The sequence below is a fragment of the Kogia breviceps genome, chromosome 9, assembly GCF_026419965.1.
Source record: "Kogia breviceps isolate mKogBre1 chromosome 9, mKogBre1 haplotype 1, whole genome shotgun sequence".
In the NCBI taxonomy this organism is placed as follows: domain Eukaryota; kingdom Metazoa; phylum Chordata; class Mammalia; order Artiodactyla; family Physeteridae; genus Kogia; species Kogia breviceps.
This window is the reverse complement of record NC_081318.1, coordinates 31,959,930-31,986,518: the sequence shown is the minus strand read 5'-3', so window position 1 is coordinate 31,986,518 and position 26,589 is coordinate 31,959,930. Positions and strand designations below refer to the sequence as shown.

Below are 26,589 nucleotides of genomic sequence, written 5' to 3'. Positions count from 1 at the left end.
TTCCCACCGCCCCACCCCCCCACCACAGTTCTCTATCACCGCTCAAGCTGCAGAGGAAGCAACTGGCAGAGATGCAGCCTGGGCACCCCTTTCTTGGCGGCATCTTCCTCCACGGAAGCATCCTTCCTTCTGCAGCAGATGCTGCAGGGAAATGGACTCCTGAAGTGTGGCATAAGGCATTCTCTGACGCAAAACGCCTCTTTGCTTCCTCTGCCCTATATTCTCTTACCTCCCAAGTCTACCAGCATCTAACATCAAGCAGTCCTATAATCCAGAAAAAAAGTGTGTGGCCACATACCAAACTAGCCCGTCAGAAAGGTCAGATTGTACTTCCCTGGACCTTTAGGAATAGTCAGTTGTTTTCTACAGGTGGCTGAATCCTTGTGAAAATTACTTTGGTCCTTGCCCACCAAATAACATACCGATTCACCACCCCCACCCCGCCCCACCTCAGATAAAATTGGTTTTTGTAGTGAGAAGGATAAAACATACAAAGGGCTTTTTTGATTTGTATTGACAGGCCAGCTTTCTTCACCTCCAACACTTGCCTTTCATCCTGTTTGCCAAGGGGTGTTCCTTGCTTCATTCAGGTATGGCTTTAAGTCCCATTTCAGCTTAGAATTCCTCACAGACTATAAAAAAAGGTGGGGGGGAATGATATTACTGAATGCTTAAATAAGACAAATTCCATGAATCCCTGCAACTCAGGGCTGTGGGAACACACTCACTCCATGTTAAATTCATAATGTAAATGTTGATATTCATGTCATGTTTGTTAGCTGTATTCAGAGTTTCCTTAATTTATACCAGGTTTCTAGAAAGCAGAGATAGACAGGGCAGGGTAACAAGATTTAATTAAATTTAATGAATATTTGTCAAGGGCTATATTCACGGTAACATCTTTGCATAGAATCATGTAAGAATTATTATAGCTAATAAGTGCTCTTTGATGAGAATCATATTTTATATTATATTGAGACCTTTAATTATTGTTATGGGAGTTTTTGAAAAGAGAGGAAAAAGTAATCACCGTTCTCCCATCACAAATCAGGATTTTATTGAAATTTCAAATGACTATATTTCAAGGAACTTCGAGACACTCTTCAAGTTCTTTTTTTTTTTTTTTTTTTTTACACTGGAAAACAACATAGTGGAAGAAAGCATTCTCCTTGTGGAATGGCGTATTTCATGCTAACATTCCATTTTTAAGTTTCAAGAAATTAAAGTGAACAACCAAGTAAAACCCGTGCAAATGATTATTCCAAGTCCTGTCCATACCGTAAACAGTTCTAAAGAGAGAAATTTGAGATGACTGGAAACATGCTGTTTGGTCTTAATCTGTCGATCTCAGTCATAAATGTGATCAGTTAGCACATCACGGTGGGAGATTATTTTCTAATAAAATGGGCCAACATGAAGAAACATTCTGCTTGGAATGATGCATCTTTTAAGTTCCAAAGTAGTATAACAAATCTCTGGGACAATATCTCCCTAAGAGGGGAAAAGCTGTGGTGATAGAGGCTTTGATACTTCTTCTGCTTTTTCAAAACAAAACTTGAACTTGAGACAGACTTCAAAAGTAGCATGAAGTCATTGCTTACAACCTTCTCTTAAAATGTCACAATTCGTTGCCCTTGGAGTGAGTCTCGGGGAGTCAGTGATAAGGACAGCCAGGGTAAGAGTATAACCGCGTCTCTGTCCTCCTATGGCTCAGAGACAAGGCATGTGGTGGCCTCCAAGTTTGAGCCATGCTGAGCAAAATCACTGCTACAAAGTAATTCTCCCTGGTATCAGAGAACCTGCTGTGGGATGGACTTTAGAATTTGGTTCTGCTTCTAAGTACAATACCTATATGACTTTAGTAACAACAACATGACAATAATAACAGCAGCTACCACTGAATTCTACTATATATCAGGCACTTTAGTTATAATTACACTTATTCACCTCTTTAACCCTCACAACTCTTAGAGATACACAGTAGTACTGTTCCCATTTTACAGCTGAAGGATATGAGGGACAGGGAGACCAGAAAATTTGTCTAACATCACAAAGGGCAGTAAACTGTGTGGTCTCTGAGTATTAGTTTCTTTTTTCATAAAATGGGGATCATTTTACTTATATTGCAGGGCTATTGTGAGGGTTAAAGAAATAATAAAGGTAAAGAATCTGGCACATGATAGATGCCCATTATAGAGAGATATTAATAATTCCTTTATATTAAAAACCCTTCTCCTCCTGACATGAATCCATAATAACTCCTCATTTTATTTAGAGGTTGCTTATCTACCAAACCTCCAAGCCAACCAGAACCAGGAAAGAAGCACAAAGCAATCAAAATAGTCTAATCAAAACAAGCAGTCAAACAACCCTCTTGCCCATTATCCTAACAGAGCCCCCAGGAGCCTTGCTGAGAGCCTATTTACTCCAAGGGATCCCTGGTTTTAAGGGGCTTGGTTATAAGGCTTCCCAGCTCACAGATGATTCAAAATGCAAATTAAGAGGGGAAGAGTCTGCTAGGAGCAAGACACGACAGCTGACGTCTAGCTGCAGTACGAGAAACGGAACCCCCTTAAGAGCCAGACAGGAGAACTCAAAATGCAGACCAGCCTGGACTCTCTGAGGAGGGCACAGTCCTTAATAATAGATTACTAGCCCTCTCAGAAGCCTATCCTGGTACCTCATCATCCATTTTGGCAGAGTTGTTGCTATTCTTCTGTGTCCCCTCTATGCCCTATCCATGCCCTGTTCACATCCCTCATACAGTCTCTTTTGCTCTGGACTGTAGCAATTTGTCCTCAGTATCCTCATCCTAATTTGACCTTAAGCTCTTGCAATGGCAAGAGCACTACTACTGCATTCATCTTTGTATCTCTGAGCCTCTCACGTAATGATGGAGGCTCTATATATGCTTGTTGAATGAATGATTATTGATTCAAGATACCGCATAAGAGACAAGAATTTGAATTCATGTTTTCAAAGATAGGAAACAATGTAAAGGAGGTTGAGAAACTTCTGATTCAAAGCCATTGCAGGAAATTTTCCATCTAAAGTAAGCTTCAATAGCCTGGAAAATTTATGTTTATGTGAAGCACATCACTACCCAAGGGCTCTGGATAAAGGAGGCATTTCCCTGTCTACTGACCCACTGGTGAGAAGAGGAGAGGAACCCCAAGAGGAGAGGGACCTGGGTCATAAGGAGCACTTGGGAAATTTAATGGAGAGGGAGAGAGTACAGGAGACAGATTACGAATACCGAAGATGAATGTAATCGATGTCACAATTGTGCTGAGGCCCAACCCTTGTTTTGTTCTTTTCCCAGAAAATGGAGTGGCATTTTAGAGAGAACTTGGAAAATTGATTGCAGTGATTATGGTAGGTGGCATCAGAGTTATCTGTTTGAAAGAATGAACATAAAGCAGGATAATGAAGCAAGACAGTAATTTATCAGCTAAATCATGAGGCGTCTATGCTGTAGGGAAGGGTGCTTTTACAAAATATAGAGGAAAAGCCTTTGACTGACAAAGGGGACTTGACCCTGAAAAGATTCGGCGAATAGAAAGACCATAGGTATTAAGACTGGTTGTTTGGCAGAACTGCCAACAACCAGTTGGCAGTAGTTCAGTTCATAAGGAAGATAGTCACAGAGGAAGCACATAAATGAATAGGTATCCTGGCGAGCAGGGGGTGAGAATTAGGAGTGGGATAACGAACCGTAAATCCAGAGATAAGGCAGAGTGAGAAGACACACAGGGTTGGTTTGGGGTGATCTGAATTCACAGGGGACCAATGCCTTTCAGTGTAGAATCAGAGAAGCAGCCAGACCTCCGAGTACAAATACCCTTGGCACACAGCCCTGCACAACCCCGTGGAGCAGGGGAATAGTTCCTGTGTGCCTAGGCGCAGAGGGCTATAAAGGGCCACCAAGCTTTGCACAGCCTCACACTTCACGGGCACAGCAGCGAAACCTGTGCCCTTGAGCTGGTCATGATGATGAAACTAGGGAAACCCAGACCTCAGAATGGGTTCCTGAATGGCCTCTACTGAAAATCAGGTGGGAAAGATAAACCTAAACACTAATAAAAGACTACCTGTAGGGCTTCCCTGGTGGCGCAGTGGTTGAGAATCCGCCTGCCGATGCAGGGGACACAGGTTCGTGCCCCGGTCTGGGAAGATCCCATGTGCCGCGGAGCAACTAAGCCCGTGAGCCATGGCCGCTGAGCCTGCGCGTCCGGAGCCTGTGCTCCGCAACGGGAGAGGCCACAACAGTGAGAGGCCCGCATACCGCAAAAAAAAAAAAAAAAAAAAAAAAAAGACTACCTGTAAAGGACCACCTGTATCAGATACAAGCCCCTCAGATGATGCTTTAACACTAAATAAGGGCCCAGAATTAGATACAACCTCAGTGTAAGGGACTGTTTCAATCTCGTGGTACAATGGGAGCTTCGTTGATGGACTAAATTTCATAACAGGAAAAACACCCACCTTTTGTCACATCCTGATTGACCTCAACCTAAAACCCTCCATCAGGAACACCTCCCTGGGCTGGGAGCCAGAGCCCTGTTGCCGCGCCCTGCTCTGCTCTGCTCTGCTCTGCTCTGCTCTGCTCTGCTCTGCTCTGCTTTCCAAGGACGGAAATAACACACTATCGACCTGTTGTAAATTTCAGAAACAACCTAAATCCAAACTTGAAAAGTCACCCTGTGTCCATCAAATTGTGTGTAATGAAGTGAATTGAAATGTGTTAAAGGTGAGGGTGGGCAAGGCCTGCAGCCTCAGGGCTGTTTATCTTTTGACAGAGCCCTGCCCCTCCTCCACAAAGGTTCCTGTGGCTTCCCGTCAGAAGTCACTCACTCCTCTGACAGTGCTGTGACAGTCCACAGTCAGAGAAAAGGTCAATTAAACCTGTGACAACTCCTCTCTGAAAGCACACAGAAGAGCATGCCCCACACTCGCATCCTTCCCATTTCCATAATCGTGAATTTCCTTCTGTTGTCCAGGCAGATGTCTGGGAATGTAATACAGAGAATTTAAATAAGCTGAAGGCTTCTGGTTCAGCCCATTTTCTCTTCTTTTACAAATTTGGTTTCTGCTGCTGTTCATTCACATTTCATACCCTTGACGGACTATCTTTAGTCTCCATATTTTATAGTTTTTAGAGGCATGAATTAAGTTTCACATGTAAAATGAAACCTATGAAATTCCTCTTCTCCTTGGATGAAAGAACTCGCCTGGCACCTGGAGCAAATTTGCAAATGTTGCCAGAAACAAGAATCAGTTTTTCACCAGTGAATACTGGTTTATGCAGCCTAGAAATTGTACTGCAAATAACATTCTAGAGGTCAATTGAAATGTAGCTTCTTGCCTTCATTAAGACAGTCTGGAATAAAACCAAACCAGAAAAATTCTCATACCACTGTCCATACTCTCAACTGAGAGGCCTTGTTACTAGACAAAAGAATGTATCAAAAAATGAAAATGAGAAAATAGTGCAGGTCAAAAGTAATTTTGTTTAACAGCCAGTTCAGGCTGCCATAATGAAATATCATAGCTTGGGTGGCTTAAGCAACAGACATTTATTTCTCACAGTTCTGGAGGCTGGAAATACAAGATCAGAGCACCAACATAGTGAGTTTCCAGTGAAGGCTCTCTCTTCTTGGCTTGCAGATGGCTGCCTTCTGCCTTCTTGCTTTGTCCTCACATGACAAGGAGAGACAGGGAGGGAGGGAGAGGGGGAGGAGGGGGAGAGGGGGAGAAGGGGAGAGAGGGAGAGAGGGGGGGAGAGAGAGAGAGAGAGAGAGAGAGAGATGGAGAGATCGATCTTCCTCTTCTTATAAAGCCACCAATCCTATGAGATTAGGGCTCCACCCTTACGATCTCAGTTAACTTTAATCACCTCATAAAGACTCTATCTCCAGATATGGTCACACTGGGGGTTCAACATATGAACCGAGGGGGAGGCATAATTCAGTTCATAACTAACATCTTGTAAGCTATCTTCTATAGTTATTCAGCAGTTATATCCTTTTAGTTTAAGAATTCTAGATTGTAAATACATCGTATACTAGTGTTCTTACTGGCTTCAAAACTTTCAACATATGTTAGAGAAGTGGGAAATAAATATAGTTAAGGACCATTAGGATCTGCAGTCTGGAAGCAAACATTTTCTCATTTGGTCAATAACAAGGGCATTTCAAGGCTAGTGAGTCCAATAAAGACTAAATCTTTCTTGTCACATCAGCAGTATTCCCTTAAACACAGTTTCCCCTAAAATGAGCTGCTTATGAATCAGCCGGAGCCACTGCCTAATTGTACCACAGGGGAGAAAACCTAAATTCTTTTTTTAAAAAAAAATAAATTTAGTTAGTTTTATTTTTGGCTGCATTGAGTCTTTGTTGCTGCACACGGGCTTTCTCTAGTTGAGGCGAGCTGGGGCTACTCTTTGTTGTGGTGAGGGGGCTTCTCATTGCGGTGGCTTCTCTTGTTGCAGATCATGGGCTCTAGGCACATGGGCTTAGTAGTTGTGGCACGTGGGCTCAGTAGTTGTGGCTGGTGGGCTCTAGAGCACTGGCTCAGTGGTTGTGGCACACGGGCTTAGTTGCTCCGTGGCATGTGGTATCTTCCCAGACCAGGGCTCTAACCCGTGTATCCTGCATTGGCAGGCGGATTCTTAACCACTGCGCCACCAGGGAAGTCCTAAAATACGAATATATTTTAATTATTTATTTTAATACTATATTGTGACATTTCTTTTATTGTGGCCTTAAATGGTTTTATCAGTCTTTTACTATTTATTTATTTCCATCTGTTATAGCCTTGATGCCCTAAGTAAAATGTAAATTTCTGCAGGACAGAAATGAGCTTTGGGGCCATTTCTATCCTCCTTAGCATCTAGCACAGTTCTGAGGACATGATGAATGCCCAATATGTTTTTGGATTTTAGCTCTTTGATCATCCATTCTGGACTTAACTTCCCATCCCCAAATATTGTCTATTTGTTTTTATAAATCCACTTCCAAGAAAGGTATTTTTAAAAAATCTATTTAGTCTTATGTTTCTGGTGTCTACTATGATTACAGGCAAACGATAGTTTGCCTTTATAACCCAGGTGCCAAGTACTGCTCTAAACATTGTATACAGATCATCTCACTTCATCACAATGATTGTAGGAAGGCAGGTGGGATAATAAACACATTACTTCTGCTTACTAATGAGGAAACTAAGTCACAGAGAGCTTAAGTACATTGCCCAAGGGTCACACCAGTGGTAAGTGGTAGAAATAGGGTACTAGCAAGGGCATACCAAGCCCACGGTCCATCCTCACATTGCCTGAAACTTAAGTTTGCAGTAGAAATGTGAAGTTACTGTTCTATTACTGCACTGATGCCTCAGATCTTTCATCAGACAAGTACAGAATAGATAGTTCCCCTTCACTCTCCAGGGAGGTATAGGCTACCACATCACTTACTGAACACGTACCATATAATATCTATTATAAAGGAGCAAATGACAAAGTATAAAGTTGTCCAGACTTTGAATTTCTTAAACAGACATGTTATTGGAAAGCAAATATTTTGATATTTATTTGGTATGTGACTCACGTTTCATTTTGCATTTTTTTTTTTTTTTTTGGCTTGGCACATACATAGCATTCCAGTGTTTGTTGAATGGATGAATCCTCTCCTCTTTCAAGCTTAGACATAGTCACCTGCCCCGTAGGTGGCAGGTTAGGTTGATCTTCCATGTGCAAAACTCACTTTATTTTCATTGTCAATTCATTCTTCACCAGTTAAAAAAAAATACACTAATTTTCACACCATGTCTGGATGCTGGATAAAATGCGCTGTGGCAAAGATGAACTAATATTCTTATGATCTGAATGATGCAATCTCTTTGGTCATAACGAGTTACTGGAATAATGACACATGTGCTGACTGCAGGAGGTTAATTCAGTTGTGGTCAGTAGACAGAGTCTTTGAAGCACATTATTTTCACTGTATTATTTTTCTGCCCTTTGTCTTAGCTGCCAGAGGGTGGATGATCATGGACTGGGTCTCTCCTTCCAGTGAGTCTGCAGTTCATACATTCCTTTAATGTAACAAATCTAGTTCCTTCAGTTATTGAAGATTTGATTTTCCAGGAGGCTCTCCTTGTTCCTGCCCCATGACAAGAGCTGTTCTCTTGTAACTCCGAAGCCTAGTGTATCACCTCATGGTAATAAGTTCCACCCCAGACTAAACATGAGGGTAACCCCAGGGTCACTGTCAGAGTGCTATGTGTATGAGTGTATGAATTATGGTCTGTCCTGGAGAGTCCCTAAAACTCATTCATGCGTTCATTCCTTCAACACATACATCAAATACTCTGTGACAGGAGCTAGGAGCTGTGGATATAGAAATAATTAGGGAAAAAAGCCTGCTCTCAGGGCACTCACACTTCGGAGAGACATGAAATAATTGTTATGTGGTGAAGTAAACAGTCATTTTCTAGGTGCTCATATCATATGAGGAGGGTGTGATAGGGGTGAGGGGTGGTGAACATAGTAAAACGCACTATTGACCTCTTTATTTCTAGTTTTAATGAGATATAATTGATATACAAAATTGTATAAGTTTAAGGTGTATAACAAAATGATTTGATAAATGCATATATTGGAAAATGATAACCACAAGTTTGGTTAACATCCAACATCACATAGTCACAGATTTGTTTTCCTTGTAATGAGAACTTTTAAGATTCACTGTTAGCAATTTTCAAAAAAATAATACAGTATTTTAATCATACTCATCATGCTTTACATTCCATCTCAGAACCTATAACTGGAAGTTTGTCCCTCTTGGCCACCTTTACTCATTCCCCCACAATCCTGCCCCACCCCCCGCGACCCCCTCACTGAGCACCACCTCTGGCAATCACCAGTTTAATCTCTGCTTCTATGAATTTTGTTTTTTTTTAGATTCCACATGTGAGATCATATAGTATTTGTCTTTCTCTGCCTGACTTTTTCACTTAGCATAATGCTCTCAAGGTCCATCTATGTTGTTGCAAATGGCAGGATTTTCTTCTTTTTTTGAGGCTGAATAATATTCCATTGTATATATACACCACATTTTCTTTATCTGTACGTCTGTCGATGAACACTTAGGTTGTTCCCATGTCTTGGCTATTGTAAATAATGCTGCAGTGAACACAGGGGAGCAGATGTCTCTTCAGGATAGTGATTTTTGTTTCCTTCAGATATTCATCCAAGAGTGGAATTGCTGATTGCTGGATTACATGGTTTTCTTTTCTTTTCTTTTTTTTTTTAAGGAACTCCCATGGTGGCTCTACCAACTTACATTTCTACCAACAAAGCACAAGGGTTCCCTTTTCTCTACCAATACTTGTTACCTCTTGTCTTTTTGATGATAGCTATTCTCACAGGTGTGAGGTGATATCTCACTGTGGTTTTGATTTGCATTTTCTTGACGATTAGTGATGTTGAACACCTTTTCATGTACCTGTTGGACACTTGAATATCTTCATTGGAAATTGTCTATTCAGGTCTTTGCCCATTTTCCAATTGGATTATTTGTGGGTTTTAGTATTGAATTGAATGAGTGTCATATGTTTTGGATATTAACTCCTTATGAGCATGGTTTGCAAATATTTTCTCCTGTTCCATAGGATGCCATTTCATTTTTTGATTGTTTCTTCTGTGATGCAGAAGCTTTTTACTTTGATATAGTTCTACTTGTTTATTTTTTATTTTGCTGCTTGTGCTTTGGATATTATATCCAAAAAGTCATTGCCAAGACCCATGTCAATAAGGTGTTTCTATAGGTTTTCTTTTAGGAGTTTTATGGTTTCAGGTCTTACATTTAAGTGTTTAATCCATTTTGAGTTAGTTTTTGTGAGTGGTGTAAGATAGGGGTCTAGTTTCATTCTTTTGCATATGAATATCCGATTTTCCCCTCATCATTTATTGAAGAGACTGTCTTTTCTCCATTGAGTATTCTTGACTCCTTTGTCAAATATTAGCTGACCATATATGCATGGGTTTATTTCTGGGCTCTCGATTCTGTTATGACATCTTCTTGAAGTCTGTTTAAAACAGTACCCAGAATGATGGGTATAAATGCCCCCATCTGCAAGACCAGCTTTAGAAAGTATGAAACCTCATGCAGAGATGGAGTGAGAAGTTGAAAATGCTGGCAGCCAGCTCAATAGCTATTTGAAGTTTTGTGTGTTGTTCTTTTTTAATATGTATAAATTCTCATGGTTTTTTATTCTAGCATAATATAGCATATTTATTTTAATACAAAAATGTGTTAAATTAATTAGCCTCCCCCATTTTGCAACTGACAAGTTCCTCAAGTAAAATGTATACTCTAGGAAAAAATGCCAAATTCTTCCTGGGACTTTTCCTACTCTTTGGCACAAGAACGAGTACTCCTATTTTAAGCCAAAGAAAAAACAAAACAAAACGAAAAAGAACACCACAGAAAAAAGAAATAGAATAACAGAATATTTCATTCCGTAAGGGGAGAGTATGATAGGCCCCAAATATCTTTGACTAGCTAATGATCAAAACAGTAAAAAATCCAATTCAAATCCATAGGCCATAATTATTTTGGCAAAAACATTAAGAGAAAGTTTACAAAGCTGTTGATGCACATAACTTTGAAAACACCAAGCACTGGCTTAACAATTAACCTTTCTTTGCACAGATAAGAGAGAAGATTTGAGAATATTTACCAGTTACCATAAAATATATCTTAAAGTTATACCTACTCTATAACTTATCATTATAAGATTAGGTTTCAATCTATTTTCTTTCTTCTTAAACTGAACAGTTTGTGTAGGTGGTTCCAAGTTCTGCTGATTTATAATCTTGAGACTATGACTGCCAGGAAATTATATAGAAAATATTTATTGTAGAGAAAAGTTTACTTAAATATTTAAACCATTTGCCCTAGGATGCTGATCTTACTTACTAACCTGAAAATTCTTACACCACTGGCTCAGACCTCCCTGGTCCGGTTCAAATTAACTAAATTGGTATAAAATGTTTGAACAAACTCTCTTACAACTAGGAACACAAATAAGGCACTCCTGCTCATAAAAAGTTACTTTTACAAGTAAAATAAAATGATTCTCACAGATAGCTTTAAAACACAATGCAAAATCTTGATTTTCCTCTAAGTGCCCCAACTGGAACTCAACAAACTCCATTGATTACCTGCCACCTGTTCCAACCCACCCCCGCAGCTGTACGTTCTGATTGCTGCTCCCCCGCCTTCCCTCCGTAACGGGTTCAGTCATCAGCACTCACTAGGTTGCCCAAACCAAAGTCTTTTCTGAGTTCTCCCTTTTCTCTCTACCCACCCATCTTCCACCATCCTTAATGGCTGGTGGCATCCAGTAAATGTCCATGCGGGCTGCATGCTGCTCAGCACAGTGAATTCTTTCAGGTCCTCTCCTGTTCCTGGCCTTCCTATGCTCCACTCCACGCTCTGGAACCCAGGAACCTAGATTCAGATGCCAGCTTGGTGACTAACTTGGAAATCCTATAGGATGTCACTCTTCAGAATTTGTCCCCTACTGCACCCACCACTCCCACCCCCCCAGGCCATAACCAGGCTGCAGGGTGGTGCATTCCAATCTCTACCCACCTCATCTGTTCCACTCCGGGAAGCAGATCAGGGACATGTCTCCCAGCTGCCAGTCACTCCCATACAATCCACACCCCACCTGCCACCAGAGGCACCATGTCATTCCACTGCTGAAAGCAGTCACTGAATCCCTGCTGCCTGGCACATGATGACGTCTGTAACCTCACTTAGAAGCACCCTTAAGACCCACCGCAACCTGGATCAGACTACCACGTCCCCTACATTGATGTCATGTTAGATTATCCCAGACATTCATTATTTTATTTAATATTCTGTGAATGCCTGCTATATGCCAGACATCGGGCTAGGGATCCCACAATGATGAATTTTGACACTCGAACAGTAATATCTAGAAGGCGTATGGAAAAGCAAATAATTAAAACAGTAATGAGAGCTATGACTAATGGTTAAAAGGTAGCCTAGGAGAAAAACTAGTCCAGCTTGGAAGCCTCAGGTAAGGGATGGATTTCCAGCACACAACTAGGAAAGACAAGGTCCAAAGGATGAACATATACTATGCAAAAGAATGTACCAACTAGTTTCTCTCTTTTGAAAGAAATTTTCTCTTTCCGAAGAGAATTCTTACTTGGCCTTCAAGGTCATTCCCTGAGGCTTTCCCTGACCTTCTCAGGCAGAGTTAAATGTTCTCTCACCTATGGCCCCATAGCACATCTTCCATACCTGTATTACTGCTCCTACCCTACTGTAACAGTGATTGATGAAGGTCCCTCTCAGCCAGGAGCTCCATCAAGGCAGAGAAGAGACCTTTATCCATCTTTGTGCCCAACCACACTGGACACATAGCATGTGTTCAAGAGAGTTTGATGAATAACTGTATTTAACAAAGAATAAATGTAAGTCAACTTGGATGTTTGAAGGTCCATTTCAAAATAAGTAAGACATCTGTAGGGACATAACACATTCTGGAGTGTTCTTCATTATACAGAAATGTTTTTAAATTTTAGACAATAATACATGAGGAAATCAGAAAAGAATTGTTCCCTATGTAAATGAACAAGGGAACAAATGCTTTCATGTATTTGGACACATTTTCTAGCGCCCAGCTGATTCAAGCAATGTTCATGGTAGTTGCTAAATTGTGAGTTGTTACACACCTTGCATTTCATAGGCTTCAAACGTGAGTGGTGTTAATACAGACAGCTCACAGGAAGCACCCTGAAGTCCCCCACCACGCCAGCCAAGGGCAAATCTACCCACAGGCTTCTGAGCCACTGGAACTGCATTGACCTTCACCCAGGACCACTGGGGCCACAGTGGCCCTTTACACATGGCTAGAAAGACAACAAAAGTTAACAAGCATGCATACACATACACACTCCCTTCCCAGATAATTAAACTAACAACACTTACCCAAAAACTTAGTATGTATTTTGTTACCTGTAAAGGCCACTCCCAATTAAATTGCTGGTGGACTTCTCTACAATTTCTAACTTCACATCTCCTAGTGGTATAATTCATGCTCTATTTTGGTCACTATCAAGCTCAGGGTAGCAGAAAATATATTATCCATATACCTCACCACCACATGTTGTTTTAAATTTTCTTCTAAAATATTTAGAAGATATTTCCTGTGGAGCCTGGCAGGCTATTGTTTGTTTTGCTTTTCCATCTGGTATTCAATTAATATACTAATAACCACTCTAATTTCTTTTGCTATGATAGTGATCTTATTTTTCCTTGTGCCATGTTATTTTCACTTGGGGACTGAAAAGTACTACAGATTGGAAGCAGTATTTCAATTACAGCTACTACAGGGAAAGCAACCCAAGTGCTTTTAATTTTCTTTAATGGTGGCACGGCTCAATCTAACTCAGATTTCTACACGTGCTTAGCATTCTCTTGAATGTTAATGTTCATTAACTTTATAATATTAATTTTATGTTTATAAACATTATATTATATTGTAAAGCACAGATGGAATATCTAAAGTCAAAGAGAGTTGGATTATAAAACACTTGCAGATTAACGTATGGTACGTGTGGTATGTTTTCTCCCATTCCCATTTTTCATCTTTCCTATTAGTTTGTTTAGTTGGTCCCTATGGGAAGTCACTGAAGTCTCAGGGGTATTTTGCAGCTGTGAGCTGGGAAGATAAGGACAACTGAGTGAAAGGATAGGGACCTTCAGAGAAAAGTCACTTCAGCTGTGAGTGAGTGGGCTAGAAATATCATCATCGCACTTGACAGACAGCCTGTTAGTGGGGAGAAAGTACAGTTCCCTGATAGAGAAGATAATAAAGGCAAAAAAATGTGAACTGCTGAAGGTGATGGCCATGAGTTATACTTCTTTTCTATCTTTCATAGGGTCATGTACAGTGCTGGGCAATTAGTACATGCTCAGTAAAACTTTCCGGGATGATAGAGAATGGTTAGCTTGATGCATAGTTCAAATGATGCCAACTCTATGAATTCATTCCTCCTTTAAGCCAGTCTGTCAAATGTATCCCACACTTCTCACATGGCCGGCCCACCCAAGATTTAAGCCACTGTTACAATAAACTTTGAAGTTCATCACCACTGCCGGGTGCACCCCTGGAAGGTAGGCTCTGCTGACAGTAGGTCAGAGACATTGCTCCTTTGTTCCAGTTTCTTTTATCACCCCATCAAATCTCTAAGTAACTGCTGGTGCTTTCTCTTTCTGTCCGAATAGAAAAATACCTTTAAATCAAGTCCTTACGTTCTCTTCTCCATATCTAAAAGCTGGGGATGAAATGCTGAAAAAGACTTGGACTCCACATTCCAGGATTTTGCATGCTGCTGTAGGAAGTTGGGGATCTGGCCAAAACACAGATGCTTAGTGAACGTCTGCAGGATTTAATTCACTAAAGGAGACATCTACTTCCTGCCTCCTGAATATCACAATTCTTTCTTTCTTTTTTTTTTGTGGTACACGGACCTCTCACTGCTGTGGCCTCTCCCGTTGCGGAGCACAGGCCCCAGATGCACAGCCTCAGCGGCCATGGCTCATGGGCCCAGCCACTCGGCAGCATGTGGGATCCTCCCGGACCGAGGCACAAACCCGTGTCCCCTGCATCGGCAGGCGGACTCTCAACCACTGCGCCACCAGGGAAGCCCTATTTCTTTCTTAAAGATGCTTGGACTTGAAGAGTGTATTTGAGTCATTCCTCAAAATGCCTATGTCGAGTCCATTAAACTTCACAACATTTTGTTTTCTATATTTTTTAATGTAAGGAAATAGTTACCATTAAGAGTAAATTTGCTTTTCAAACATAGAAGTCATTTAAATACAATTCTCATAATTAAAGTTGCTGATAAGTTGGGTAATATCATTGTAAGATCAAAATAAAATATGGCTATGAAGTAATGAGCTCACCTTCTTGCTCATAAACTGATCTGGAATGATGTAACAAGAATAGGAACTAAGGCTTCCCTGGTGGCGCAGTGGTTGAGAGTCCGCCTGCCAATGCAGGGGACGCGGGTTCGTGCCCCGGTCCGGGAAGATCCCACATGTCACAGAGCGGCTGGGCCCGTGAGCCATGGCCGCTGAGCCTGCGCGTCCGGAGCCTGTGCCCCACAAAGGGAGAGGCCACAACAGTGAGAGGCACGCGTACCGCAAAAAAAAAAAAAAGAATAGGAACTAATATTGTAATCAGCACCATGTGCTTTGCATGCATTATTTTTTCACTTAATCCTCATAACCATCAAATAATTTATGTACTGTTTGTTTCCACTTAAAAAATGTGAGTAGTGAAGCAAAGAAACTTGCCCAAAATGATATAAGAGAAGGGCTCAGATTAAAAGCCAGGCATACATGGGACCAGACTTGTGTGCTAGAACACCAAGCTAACTTCCACAAAATGAGGCCTAGAGATGTTTTGAGTAAGTACCCAATATTATAAAGGCATTTCATGAATGACTCAGACTCTGCAAACCTGGATACACTGGCTGTAGTATCTTGTGTAAAAATTAGTCCAAAATATATAATGACAAATACGGATTTCTCATTTCATGGCAGCATGAGGTCAAAATGACAATCTGTAACTATAGGTTGGGAGTGTGCACTTAGCAAATAATCGCAAAAGTTTTAATGAATTACCTTAGAGACATTGAGGAAAGCAGTTTATTGTCACCTCTCATTTTATCGAAGAAATCTACATTAAGAATGCAGGAAAGGATAGGGAGGAAAGAAGAACTTGATGCTCAGTATCAAGATTAGAGAATATATCTGTCACAGGTTTCAATTTTCTATTTTTCTTAGAACCTGATAGAATAAAACACGAATACAGAAATTTTGAGTTTTACTCTTGTTTTTGTTTACTTTATGGTTACCCTAAGGATCACTAAAACTCACAAATTCATGTACTGCCAATGGTCTATTGTAGACCACTTGTATCTTACCCATCTTTTAGTCAAGTCTGAAGAACAATGTAAAGTTAGTTAAAAACCCCCCAAACAAAAACAAAATAAAAAACCAACAAAGCTCAATAGATTTTGGAATATAGATGGGCTCTACAAATATTAAGTCGCTTCTCACCGTCACTAAATGAAACCAACACATCTAACTCTTTGAAGGTTGCTTGTGAATGCAGGCTTAGCAAATATTCCAGGGATGAGTTTGAAGTGCACTCTGTACTCTGTGTGTGTGTGTGTGTGTGTGTGTGTGTGTGTGTGTGTGTGTGTGAGACAGAGAGAGAGAGACAGAGAGAGAATAACAATATTCATGGGACCTGTGTTACTAGTTTCTATCTTATCAGTCACAGGACTCCTTCTCTGAATACAGATTTATCATCTGCAATTATACGATTAAAGTATGGTCACTAAATTCACAATGGACTCAGGTCCCTTTAAATACATTTTATTTGTTTTTTTTTTTTTTTTTTTGCGGTATGCGGGCCTCTCACTGTTGTGGCCTCTCCCGTTGCGGAGCACAGGCTCCGGACGCGCAGGCGCAGCGGCCATGGCTCACGGGCTTAGCTGCTCCGCGGCATGTGGGATCTTCCCGGACCGGGGCACGAACCCGTGTCCCCTGCATCGGCAGGCGGATTCTCAACCACTGCGCCACCAGGGAAGCCCTAAATACATTTTAAAATGAACAGCTCTTTACTGGCAGACAGAAAAATTAGTACTGGAATAATTACATACTGCTGAATCTTTGAAGATGAAAAGCTTAGGAGGGAAAGAAAGGGCACTTAGTTATAAAATGTGTAACTCTGGGCAACATCAAACAAAAAAATCTCAGCTAAATCAAAATACTCCTGGGTTTTTTTTTGACCCTTTCAGGCTTAGAAACTTTAACTTCAATAGCCTCAGGATGTTATTTGGCATGTTTTTGCAACTCATTAAGGAAGATAAGAATCTTCCCTTCTGAACTGAACCCTTTAAAATCAAAACCCCTAGTCTTAACTGAAAAGTATAAAAAAAGGATCCAAAATAGCCCAGTGTTATTAAAACAGTATAGAACTTAAAATTTTAAGCCCTGGGGCTTCCCTGGTGACACAGTGGTTGGGAAACCGCCTGCCAATACAGGGGACAGGGTTTAACCCCTGGTCCAGGAAGATCCCACATGCCGCGGAGCAACTAGGCCGGTGCGCCACAACTACTGAGACTGCGCTCTAGGGCCTGCGAGTCATAACTGCTGAGCCCATGTGCCTAGAGCCCGTGCTCGGCAACAAGAGAAGCCACTGCAATGAGAAGCGCGCTCGCCGCAACGAAGAGTAGCTCCCGCTCGCCGAGACTGGAGGGAGCCCACGCGCAGCAACGGAGACCAAATGCAGCCAAAAATAAATAAATAAATAAAAATTCTAAGCTCTGACTCTGATCACATATCACCAGCATGCCGACTGGTTTTCAAATTTAATTTGGTATTAGCAGACAGTGAGCAAATCAGCCCGTTGTTTGGCCTACATAACTCCAAATAGACTACTCCAATTCCTTTCCTCCCCAATCCACTGCTTTTGACAGAACTGTACAATTGTGTCACTGCATAGCTTTAGGCTTGAATTAGCCTGTCAAACTGGAAAATGCTCTTGATAAAATTTTAAAAGAAAAACAGTAAGTTATAAAACCTACTTATAAAAATTTAAGCATCTGTTATATGCTCATAAATTGTATTTTAAGTTATATGTGTATGTTTATAGAAAAAAGATATATTAAACTGTATGTTAACTGAAGTTATTTTTAGTAGGTGGGATTGTAGGAAATGTTTATTTTCTTCCTTTGCGGTTTTAAGGTTATTTTCTAAGTCTCCTCAGGAACTAGTGCTACTTTCGCAAGCAAGCAGCAAAACAAACAAAAGCAAGCATTAAATACTATTTCAAAAATACGGCATCAAGTATAAAAGCTCAAATTACATAAGTTCAAAAAGTCTGTTGAAAGTCTCCTGTTTGGACTCTTCCTTCTATCACAGACAGACCTAAAGAATGAATTAAATAATGTATACACTATGAGGAAGATATGGTTTTCAGTACAAGGAATATGGTTTTGTGTTTTTGAATTCGGTTGATAATAGGAGGATGACAAGGCTTTTTCAGATGGAGTTCACTACATCAAACTTCACGTATGCAGACACTAAATCAGCACAGCTGACATATTAAGATGAGTGGAAAGATGAAAATGATAACAACCTGGGCTGAACACATTCTATTTACCCCCCATCAATGGCCAGATGCCACCAGGCCTTGCCCTGAAGCTGAACTGTGTCTCTCTACCAAGTGACTCCTCAATTCGGCTTTGAAGGGCTGGCTTCACAAAGGTGAAGAATCATTTATTGTGCATAGTTCCAAGGGGAAGAGCTAGAACCAGTGGTGCCAGATCTAAATTTAGCTTAAGGAAGAATGCTCTGTAGGTCACCGTCAAAATCTCTTTCCTGTTGGGGAGGAAGTAAGGTGTCAGTGAGGGCCTTGCCCAGCAGGGGTGGACTGAGGGAATCTCTCCATCAAAACCAGGGGACAGTGAAATCAAGAGACCATGAAGGGGCTTCCCTGGTGGCGCAGTGGTTGGGAGTCTGCCTGCTAATGCAGGGGACATGGGTTCAAGCCCTGGTCTGGGAGGATCCCGCATGCCGCGGAGCGACTGGGCCCGTGAGCCACAACTACTGAGCCTGCGTGTCTGGAGCCTGTGCTCCGCAACAGGAGAGGCCACGATAGTGAGAGGCCTGTGCACTGCAATGAAGAGTGGACCCCACTTGCCACGACTAGAGAAAGCCCTCGCACAGAAACGAAGACCCAACACAGCAAAAATAAATAAATTGATTAATTAAAAAAAAAAAAAAGACACCATGAAGAACAGAGTCAAGCAGGAACCAAATCTGATAAGAGAGGAGAGTTGCCCCAATGGAAAGGTAAGGAGCAGATGTCGAGGGGGAGAACTAACTCAGGAATAGACAATGATAGTGACAACTTACATCAAGATAGACTAGGTAATTTGTGGGGCCCAGTGCAAAATGAAAATTCAGGGCTACCCTGGTGGCACAGTGGTTAAGAATTCTCCTGCCAATGCAGCGGACACGGGTTCGAGCTCTGGTCTGGGAAGATCCCACATGCCACAGAGCAACTAAGCCCGTGCCCCACAACTACTGAGCCTGAGCTCTAGAGCCCGTGAGCCACAACTACTGAAGCCTGCACACCTAGAGCCCATGCTCTGCAACAAGAGAAGCCACTGCAGTGAGAAGCCCACGCACCGCAACTAGAGAAAGGCCGCGCGCAGCAACAAAGACCCAACTCAGCCATAAATAAATAAATAAATTTAAAAACAAAATGAAAATGCAGAGTCACTTGTTAAAAAATTATTAAGAATTTCAAGATGGCATCTGTAGAGTATTAAGTCAGGCTTGGGACCCTGCTAAGCACAAGACTCTGTGAAGCTGGCCCTGTGCAGGAATGGTTCATCACCAGCAAGGGAAGGAGTATTCCTGGGTTTATCATCTTTGGGTGGCTTTTACTTGCTAGCTCACCCAAAGGCAGTGTGGATACATGGGATACATTATAATGACAAGAACAAGGAAGACAGCTATGTGAAAAGGATTTGGAAAGGATGGTCACAGGAAATGTTTAAACAGAGGCTGCATGTTACAGAGAAAATTCAAGCATCGGGTATTATTAGACTTAAGGAATTTTAAGAGCCCTTTTGACTTGGAGTCTAGAGTTCTATGCTAGGTTAGTGAGGTTTAAAATTATTTAAAGTATTCTTCAGACTATGGGCTCTGTAAATCCTGAGTTTTCCATGTATTCCCAATTCCAGCTGTTTTCATTCTCATAAATATTATTCTCTTACTTGTCAGCCAGTTCTATCTCAGAAGCATAAATGCTGTAACAGTATTCTTTGTTGATCTGCTTAGCCTTAAAATCACTGCTCATCAGGTCCATTTGTAGCCAATGGTCCCTGAGACCTTTTGGACCTTCTCTCTCACTTCTATATACAAGAATTGGGAATAGAACATTAGACTCTATTTCTCTGCTCAGCTGAGGTCAAGTCTTCTTCCTCTTTCTTCTCCATATGAACATACATTCACACGACCAAGGCAGAACTCATTTTTTTAACCATTTGTCTCCCATGGTAGAGTGTATTCATATTGTCACTGCCCATTCCTCCCTGTCCCCCTTTGTCCACACTCTTTGCCGTGTGACACTGTAGTCCTTCCCACTACAGGTGGAGTATATTTCCCCAATCTCGTTCATGGTGAGCTGTACCATGTGGCTTATTTTGCCCACGGAACGTGAGTGGAAATAGTGTGCCAGCTCCAAAACTAGACCTTAAGAGGCATTGTGTGTTTCCGCTTGCCTCTGCTTCACTTTTGTTAATACCGTGAGATGAACAAGCTCCAGGCAGCCCACTGATCATGGAGGACAGGATGAAAGAATTGTGGAGCAGACCTGGTCCCATGCTGCAGGTTGGGACTAAGCTCAGCCAAGCCAAGCCTCAATCAGCTAAGCTTAAAGCAACTGATATGTATGCGAGCAAGAATAATTATTGTTATTTTAAGCCACTGGTTTGTTGTGCAGCATTATTATATAACAAAAATTGACTGATATACTCTAACTCCCTAGCTCTTCCATACTTTAAACGAGTTAAGTGATGATGATCATTAAACTCATTCATCATCTGTGAAGAGTGTGATGGTTTAGGAGTTCAGTTCTTGGAGTAAGTGGACCTCAATTGGAATCCTAGCACCAACATACCAATTCACTTCACCTCAACCTCAGGGCTGTCCTCTACTGGATGGGGATAATAAGATGTCCAAATCTGTGAGATGATTACAGGGACTGAATGAGATAATGCACTTAAAGTTCTCAGCACAGTGTCTGGTATGTAGTAAGAACATCCTAATTGTCAACTGTTACTGAGGTTGACCCTGAGTAAACACAGAATGGCCAAGCAGGTATGTCTGGAGGGGTGTGGATATTCAAAACAGGAATCACTTCATAGGGTTCAAACGATACCTGCTGTCACATCAAACACAATCAAAACGAATCAGCAATTAGGAAAAAAAAATAGCATCAGATGAGAAGGATTACGGGAAAATGTACCACACTATTTTCTGAAACTAGTACTGTGGTATAGCTGTTACAGCAACTGCTAGATTTTATCAATCCACAGGATTCACCTGAAATGAGAGAAAAAAGGCAAAGTTGTTCTAGGATCCATCATTATTTATCATGGCACAATGAGTAAAAGGAACAGATAGCCAATTATTTCTGAAACTGCAATAAATGAAGTGTTTTTATTGTGGGAAGGTGAGTTTAGATTGGCTGTCCCGCTTATACACTGATGGGAAAGTCAAACGAAAACTTTGATATGATGGAGGTTAGTGACAACCAACATCCTCAATCCATTCCTGGTTCACATAAATACTATAATTTTTCTTTTGCAATAATTTCTGGTACTGATTTATCAGGGGGCATCTGTGCTTTAAACAAAGATTCAATTCTTTTCTCTCAGTCATTTTATCCTAATTAATTTTTTGACAGTTTAATGAGATAATGCACGTGAACAAGAGCTTTGCAAAGTGTAAAGGGCCTTCCCTGCTGGCTAATTTCATTTAAATTGACTTGTGCAAGAAATCAAACAAGTTTATCTGTTCCATTATGGCAAATTGTGGGCTGTCAAACTTGGGATTAGAATTTGGTGACAAAATCAAGGAAAATGAGCAGCTGGCGGGGGGGGGGGGCTGGGAGTGGGGGGAAGAGCCTTTCCTTCCAGAACCACTCACTCAGGGGAGAGTATTGGGAACAAAGAGAGCAGAGAAAGAGAAAGTGAGCCTTGGAAGTGTTTGTTTTTCTCTCCCAAGTATGTTTCAGCCTCAAAGAGTGACCAATTGCCATTTTAATTAAATGAAAAGAAAATATAACTTGCTACTTGGACACCAATTGGTTCCTCTTGTTTCTTTGCAGAGCTGTTTCTTTGTAGAGCTGTAAGTCTTAAAACTGTCATAAGGATTTAATCACCATCAAATGATTCAAGCTCAGGACACAGTCTCTCCTTATTTTCTCTGGCCCCTCACCGGCACTTTGCACAAGCTCATAGTTGGTGTGCAGTCCCCGGAGAAGTGACACAAGGAGAAAAATCACTGTGGAAATTTTTTCCCCTCTTGTGGGGCCCCAGGGAGATGGGGAAGGGTCAAAAGTAGAGCTATTGGCTCCACTTCTCACTGGCTCTGTCATCATGGACAATTCAGGCTTCTGATCCACTGAAAATGGGATAACAACAGTACCTACTTCATGGGGATGTTATAAGAATTAAATAAGATAATTCATGAAAAGAATTTAGCTCAGTGCTTGACTGACTGCGTTCACTTAACATTAGCCATTATTATGGTTACTAGCTGGTAAGGAAGAGAGCAGGCTGTCTGAGATAAATGGAGTAGAGGAGAGAGATGACAGAAATAATTGTGAGCTAATGCAAACAAAAGGACAAAAAAACTTATTAACCTAAACTAATTCAAATTTTGTGAAAGTTGCATATCAGTTAGGTCTAAGTTATTTTGTGTTATACAGGAAGAAGATGCTAAATAAATTAATAGCATGGAGAAGATTATAGGGAGAATGATTAAACCAGTGGGGGGAAAATACTGTTTTAAGCACATTAGGAGAATTTATCAACACGGAACTAGCATATTCATTATACACTAGGCTTTTCTATTTGATAACGTAACCTAAGATCCCTAGCAAAATAGCCAGGTGCAGTTCACTGCATAAATTTAAGAGACAAAATCTCCCTTTTAACATTCCAGCTCAGGGTAACTTTTTACCAATTCACAGATTTTAGTGATATTTTCCTGTAAATGTGTCATCTTGTACAACTGAGCTATGAAAAACAGCATTTCTGAACCCTTTCTACACAAAATATTGGCACAGATCCAACTAAATCATTCTCAAATAATACTGCCAGTGACTATACTGTATGAACCCTTATGAAGTAATTTTGACAAACTGTGTCCTGGCATATTCATGCAAATGATTTTTCAAATATATTTTGGACCATGGATATTAGTTGGGCCCAAAATGCAAATTAACTTTACCCCTACCCTTTACAAGAAAATGAGTGCCCATCTTTGGTGTCAGATTACTTATGTCTCTTGCCAGAGAAAACACCATCAGATCTGGCTTGGCCTTCTGTTTCATCTTCTGCCCAAGTGGGCAAAGCCTTTAGGAGTCATGGAGAGGTGCCATGCTGAAATGTGTTCATTAGCTTGCCTTCCCTGGGCGAGTTCTCTGAGTTGCTGCCTCTGTCATGCTGCTGCATATATTCCTAAAACAACAGTAACACACAGTGAAATCAGCCCCAGATGGAGGATTCCAGCTGCCCAGGCAGGGCATGAAGATTACCTAGGCCTTGGTCACAGCCCTGATCACCCTCTGGCTCCTCATTAAGTCACAGGCAAAAGGCCAGGAATGTCATCATTTCTTAGCCAAGGATCCAAAGATCCAAAGTCTTTGGGACTTAATTGTCATCGTACTCTACCTGGGAAATCTCTTCACTCCTGCTGTGAAAATATGCCCTTTTTTTCTGCCAGAAATACTTGTTTAGGGCTTTCCAAAATAGAGTTGAGGATTACAAAGTTTCTTTCATTGGGAACTTTTTGTCCCTTAGACAGTTCCTTTGAACTAGAGGATAAATTTGAAACAGGATAAAGGAGGCACATAAAATAGAAACAGGAAAAATATCAGGGCTCAGCCAGCCAAAAAAACCAGTGCTCAAATACAATTTTAAGCACCTTGATCTTAGATGTTAGATGCAAAAGTGCATTATCTGGCTTTTTTTCTCCTTCTTCTTCAAAATGTAGCTCTCCCTTGCAGGATATAATTTTTACCTGGATTATTTTATTGGAAAAAAAATTCTCCATAGAGCCAGCTTAGAAGTAGAATGTGTGGACAAGTGGTAAGGCCAAAATAAAGCACTAAGGATGAATCCTTGAGTCTTCTGGCCCAGCTCACCTTACATATATTGTGGTATATGTAGTTACTATACTATTTACATGAAAATGCATTTCCTTGGGAGATTTGTAGGTAAACTTTAATAACTGTATGCATTTAGATATGATATGCCTAGACTATTCACAGAATTAAATATAACAAAAGCAAGACCATTAGCTTTAGCTCAATTGTAGTAAGAGATTAGGGAAAGTTATTCTTAGAATGATCCCATTAATGTAAGTTGGTGCAGCCACTATGGAAAACAGTATGGAGGTTCCTCAGAAAACTAAAAATAGAACTACCTTAGGATCCAGCAATCCAACTCCTGGGCATATATCCAGACAAAACTCTAATTCAAAAAGATACATGCACCCCTATGTTCATAGCAGCACTATTCACAATAGCTAAGACATGGAAACAACCTAAATGTCCATTGACAGATGAATGGACAAAGAAGATGTGGTACATATATACAACGGAATATTACTCAGCCATAAAAGAGAATAATGCCATTTGCAGCAACATGGATGCAACTAGAGATCATCATACTAAGTGAAGTAAGTCAGAAAGAGAAAGACAAATACCATATGATATCACTTGCATGTGGAATTTAAAATATGACACAAATGAACCTGTCTATGAAACAAAAACAAAATTAGGCACACAGAGAACAGACTGGTGGTTGCCAAGGGGGAGGGGGTGGGAGAGAGTCAGAGAGGGAGTTTGGGATTAGCAGATGCAAACTGGCATATATAGAAGGGATAAACAACAAGGTCCTACTCTATAGCACAGGGAACTATATTCAATATCTTGTGATAAACCATAATGGAAAAGAATACGAAAAAGAAGGTGTGTGTGTATATATAATACATATAAAACTGAGTCACTTTGCTGTACAGCAGTAATTAGTACAACACTGTAATTCAACCATACTTCAGTAAAAAATTAAAAAAAAGAATGACCTCATTCGTCTCAGCAAGTTTGATAGATAAAATTCCTACTATGTTGTCCAAATAAATGGTAATCAAAAGCAGGAGTCACTTCCATGGCCAGAGCCATGAATATTTGGTTAGTGGCTCACTTTAAAACTTGGAAATGACAGTGAATATGTTTATTTTGTGTGGACAAGAAGCCTTGATGACAGTTAAGAGGCTGGATTCAACCTACAAATGTGTTTTGTTCAGGCCATACATTGTTAAACATTTTTTTTGAAAAGCATTTAAAAATTGGGAGATTTCACACAAAAATCCATATTTCTGGCTTCTCCTGAAAACTTGGGTGATCTATCAATCCTGGGGCTACAGTTCCACATGGAGAAATCTGCAGGAAACTTAAGAATATACCCTTTTGGTATGTCACACCCCTCGCCATTTCCTATTCTATTACATCTAGCCCAAAGTACATATTATTGTTATTTACAGGACCAGAGCAGCATTTGAATTTATGACTTCTAATGCAGATGTTCTATAAATAGACTAAAAATTAACTTCTCAGTAAAGGTATTATTTTAAAGCTAGTATAAATTATTATCCACATTCCTTAGCCTGATTTAACAGCCACACAAAGTGTGAGTGTGCCTGTATATACACACACACACACACACGCACACACACACACACACACACACACACACCCCATTGTTAAAAGCACATTGAAAAGAGAATTAAAAGATATATTTTTCTTCCAGTCCTGGATCTGTCAGTAAACCAATTGCATGATTTGGATATTTTTCTGTATTCTTTCTAGGCCCAAGAGACTTGTCTGTAAAATGGGCCTAGACAGTTTCTCTCCCAATCTAATATTTTACATTTTTTTCTTATTAAGAGAAAATTTTATTTGGGGACTTCAGTGATCCAGTTTGATTTCCCTTCACTATTAAAATTCATGGGCTCGTAGAACTAAACTAAAAACAAAATTAGGTTCCAGCACTTTCATTTTATAGATAGGAAAAACTGATGTTTGGAAAGATCATACAAATAACCAAAAAAAAAAGGCGGTAAGCACAAACAGGTGTTCAAAATGTGATGTCAGTACAGAGGACTTTACCTATTTTGTTCAAGCACCTCAATTTTTCTGCTTGCTGTTTTACCCCTAGGAGTATATTCTATGAGCTGTATGGGACAAGATTTAAAAGGGACCCCACCCAGACCACTGACCCCATGATCCAGTAGGGAATCCAGTGCCTAGTTTTAAAATTCATATTTTCCCAACTTTCATTGTACTAAGGCTTGTATTATTTGGCTCTACGTCTTTCTTCCCTACAAGCAGTAGTAAATCTTTAAGAGTAAGCACCACTCATCTTTTTATTTCCCATCTTCATTCCACATTCTGAGCATGGTGCTTTGCACAAACTAAGTATTCAGTAAAGCTTTGCTGAATCCAAAGAGAAACTTCTAAATCTATAAACCACAGGGTTTTTTATTGGCCCAAATAATTAATAATATGGTATCATAAATGGACTTGAGAACCAAAAACAGTAGCACGGCTATCTCCTGAGTGATACATCTTATTCTACTGCATAACGATTGAGCTCAGTAAATCTGT

General features: G+C 40.5%; 1 long non-coding RNA gene across 1 annotated transcript in view; it reads right to left on the bottom strand.

The window, feature by feature from the left end:
* Positions 1-554: 554 nt before the first annotated feature.
* The window catches only part of LOC136794783 (uncharacterized), a 168,075-nt gene continuing 142,040 nt past the window's right edge, over positions 555-26,589 (bottom strand). The window contains exon 3 of the long non-coding RNA XR_010841989.1: positions 555-632. This is a non-coding gene — a long non-coding RNA (uncharacterized lncRNA). The remainder of the gene's footprint in view (positions 633-26,589) is intronic.